Raw genomic sequence first — 4226 nt, 5'->3', positions numbered from 1 at the left:
GTGTGAGGCCTCTTCTCTGGCTGTTCTCTTGCTAAATGAGAAACTGCTTTCCTTTCTCTGTCCAGCGCTTCCAGGACCTGGGAGGGTGGGAGCTGGGGTGGGCATCTTCCTGCCCCAGGCCTAAGGGTGGGTTTCAGAGGGGCCTAGGCCCTCGGTGGCATGTGTGCGTCTGGAGTTGGCAGTTGGGTCAGCATCCTTTCTGGCAGTGTTGGCCAAAGCTGGCCGAGGCGGTTTGGGAAGCAGGGGGTGTGTGGATGGGTTGTGGACCCAGTGGCCTGGGTGAGAGGAGGTCTGGCCCATGCCCAGGACCATGCATTGGAACAGCAGGATCGGGCCAGGGCAGGGGGTGCTCATTACTGCCCACTGGTCCCTCCTGCCGCTTGGTCTTGGGATGGGGTGGGTGGGAGCCTGGAAGGGGGATAATCTTAGTCTCTAGGGTCGGGGACAGTAGACCCCATTCCCTTGAGGACTGTCCCTCCTGAACCAGGGTGGGGGTACCAGGCTGAGTGAAGACCCAGGAGGAGGAGCAGGCTGAGTTTGGGAGGGTGGTCAGCCAGCTCAGCCCCCGGACTCCATGTACTGCAGGTATCCAGGCAGCTACAGGGCTGCAGCAGGTGAGCCCCCAGAAGAACATGGGCATTGCTGCTCTAAATCTCAGTAAGTTCTGTTCAATTGTTTTAAAATTCTTTTTTTTTGATATATCAAAGCAATATTCAAACATAGTTTGAATAATCAAATGGCTCTTAAAAAGGCTTAAAACAAAAAATGGTTTCTCGTCCTTCCCAGCCCATCCCCACATTGTGCAGGCAACCAGAGTCCAGCCTCACAGCAGGTGATCATTTCAGTTCATCTCTACCCTCTTCCCCTTCCCTCCTACCCCTGCAAATAGTTATCGGATGTTTCCTGTGATCTAGGGCTTGGCAAACTTTTTCTGTAAGGTTGCCAGATAGTAAGTGGGCCATTCAGTCTCTGTGGTGACTCACCTCTGCAGTCACAGAGCAAAAGCAGCCAAAAAGGGTGTAAGCAGATGGGTGTGGCCATGTCCCGTTCAATTGCATTTACAAACCCTGGTGCAGTGTGCAATTGGCCAAGCCATAATGGTTATCACCATGTACATTTGTTTATTGCCAGGCCAACTAGTGTACTGGCCCTTCTTATTTTTCTTGAGGTTTAATAACGATCTTATCTTTTTTTAATTGCTCAGTTTGATCTGAGCCTCTTTCTCCACCCTTTGACTCTGTGAAATGCCTCCTGGTACAGTTTTCCACAGAATCAGACACTGTCTGTTCTGGCGCCTGCTGTTCTGCACAGGTTGGGCTGGAGTCCTGCCTTTTTGTCCTGCAACAGAAGTCCTGTTTTCTGGCTCCTGTGTGTTCTTTTCTTGGGTGACACGCTTGTTTGGTAGTGTATTTGCTCCAGTACCATCCTGACAAAAGAACACATGGGAAGTGGGTTTCTTGAGACTTAAAATGTTGAAAATGCTTTTAAATGACATGGAATTGGTAGTTTGGCTGGGTATAGAATTGTGGATTGGATGTCATTTTCCTGCTGAAGTTTGAAGGAGTTGCTCCCTTGGCTTCTACCTTCCAGCGTGAGAAGAAGCCCAGTCCCCTGTGTGTGACCTGATTTCCTCCCTGGAAGCTTTGGTGTCATCTCTCCATTTAGACGGTTTTCTGTTCGTTGGGCAGGTGATGGGTTGGTTCTACTCTGCAGGCTCATTCTCTTCAATAAACTCTTACTGATTTTTAAAGCATCTTAGCAACTTTTTTTTTAGGTGAAGTATAGTTGATTTACAATTGTTGTGTTAGCGGTTATTTTAAATTTTATTTCTTCTGTTTGTTCCTTGATTGTTGCATTTTGTTCTCTTTTCCTGGATGTAATCTCTTTCTAAGGAAACTAATTTTTTGACACTTTCTACTGTTCCTTGCATTGTATCTAGTTCCCTTTTAGATCCACTTCTGGTTTGTTTTTATCCTGTTCTATAATTTTAAAGACTTTTCCTCAAATGTTGGGTGGCCTTGGCAGTTCATATTTAAGAATGAGACCCTAAAAAGCTACTTGGAACCAGTCTAACCGTAACCTAGGGTGTGCGGGTTTCATCGCACTCGTCTTGCAGGTGGGATGGAGGGAATGAGCACCGCTTCCCCGTGTGCGGAGTTGGCTGTGGTGCTTTTGACGGAGGCGCCAAGGTGAGGCCTCATGCCTCTTAGCGCGGATCACTGGAGGAGGTGGGAGATGAGGGGTTACTCCATCGCAGCCTGAGTGAGTTGGGCCTGGTTAGGGAGTCATTCTGTGGGTGGAGGTCAAGGATGGGGTTGAGTTGTAGGCACCGCTGTTTCCTTTCATAAAGGTTTTGTTTAAAATGTGCCTCTTTCTGAAAACCATCTGAGTAGGGCTGTTCTTGATCCTGTGCGGTGGAGGTGGTTTGAGCCAAGAAAAGGAGTCGGGCAGGAAAAGAGCTGCTCTGGGTGCCCTGGCATCCAAAGAAAGGGACGGAGGGAGGGAAGAAAGGAAAGTTCGAGGAGAGTGAGCCAGAGGCTGCTCCCATCTTCACGCAGGAGGCAGCCCCGAAGCGGAATGTTTCCATAGACCTTCTGGAAGGTCCTTTTCTGAGTTCAGCAAATGGAGAGGAAGCTTTTGGACGGCTCCCCGCGAAGCCGGGGTGGGGGGTGGGGCAGCGTGTCGTTAATAGTCTCCACACTGCAGAATGTCGCTGCTGCTGATTCCGGGGCCCCCTGCCTCGCGGGGCATGTGGGAACGTGGCTGAGGGTAGAATTTTTTCTGGTCACTGTGTGGTTTAGGATGTTACCTGGACTTACTGTGGTGATCATTTCACAATGTCCATAAAGATGGAATCATCGTGTTGAGCTCCTGAAACTAATGTTATGTGTCAATTATACCACAGTTGAAAAATGCCAGTTGACAGTCTGGGTTTGACCCCTGGTTGAAGGGCCGGGTGACCCTCCCACCACTGCCCTGCCCTCAGGGGCCAACCCAGGACTCCCTCACAGTCGGGGGAAGGCAGGCTGTGGGGGATCCGGCCGATGTAGCAAAGGACCCCAGGCTGGGGGCAGAGCATGGGGTTGACTCCTCACAGTTCTGGGGACCGGAAGTCTGAGACCCAGGTGTCGGCCGGGTGGTCTCTCTCCAGAGGCCTCTGCATGGCATGTAGACGCCCTCATCACCCTGTGTCCCCGTCTGTTAGTCCCTCTGTGTGTCTGTGGCTAGATTTCCCCTTACAAGGACCCTGGTCAGACTGGGTTAGGGTCCAACCCAAAGACCCATCTCCAGACACAGTCACATTCTGAGATGCTGGGGCAGGCCTTCAATGTAGGAATTCTGGGGGACACGCTTCAGCCCACATGGGTCACACAGACCTGCCATGTGCAGCCTCGGGTGGCTGTGGGGGTCCCCGGTGACCCTCTGTCCATGTTGGCGCCGTTGGCACCCTCTCTCCTGCCTTGGGGCACAGGCCACCTCTGCCCTCAGCAGGTACCTGCTGGGGCCACAAGCTCCTCACTGAGGCATCGCCCCTCGCAGTGTGCCCCCTGGGGAGTCGGTTGGGGGTATCCCCAGAAGCTGCCCACTTTGTGATGCTACAGGCAGTGATCCCTGGGCCCTGGGGTGCCTCCAGGATGTGGGCAGAGCTCATGCCAGTGGCCGTCAGCACACGCTCCGAGAATTCCTCTTCCTGTCCCCACACTGCCTGTCCGCTGACAGGGATGCAGACCTCAGTCTTCAAGAGCAGGGCGGGGGAGGCAGCCGCCAACTGGCCTCCGGCCCTTGGTAGGAGGTGGGGCTGCAGGCGGGGGCAGCAAATGAGACAGCTCATTACCTGACCTGCCGTCACAGTAACTCAACGTCTAACCATTAAACAAGCTGGTGAAGGGCTGTGAGGAGCTGGTCAGACACCAGGCGCTCAGGCAGGGCTGCCCCACGGGTGGGGAACAGTGCATGCAAAGTGTGGAGGCATCAGAGCACGTGGTTTGTTTACGGGACTGAGGTGGCTTCCCTGTGGCTGGTGTGGGAGATGGTGGGGGGCTGGCAGGCGGGCCCACACTGGGGGGACTCTGTGCCATTGTGCCATTATTTGATGCATCGTGGTTTACGGAAATCTTTTTTCTGTTTTTTTTGGCTGTGCAGCTAGGCTTGCAGGATCTTATTTCCTGGAGCAGGGATCGGATCCGTGCCCTCAGCGGTGAATGCGCATAGTCCTAAACACTGGA

The sequence above is a fragment of the Balaenoptera acutorostrata genome, chromosome 13, assembly GCF_949987535.1.
Source record: "Balaenoptera acutorostrata chromosome 13, mBalAcu1.1, whole genome shotgun sequence".
NCBI classification, from domain to species: Eukaryota; Metazoa; Chordata; class Mammalia; order Artiodactyla; family Balaenopteridae; genus Balaenoptera; species Balaenoptera acutorostrata.
This window is presented reverse-complemented; position numbering follows the sequence as displayed.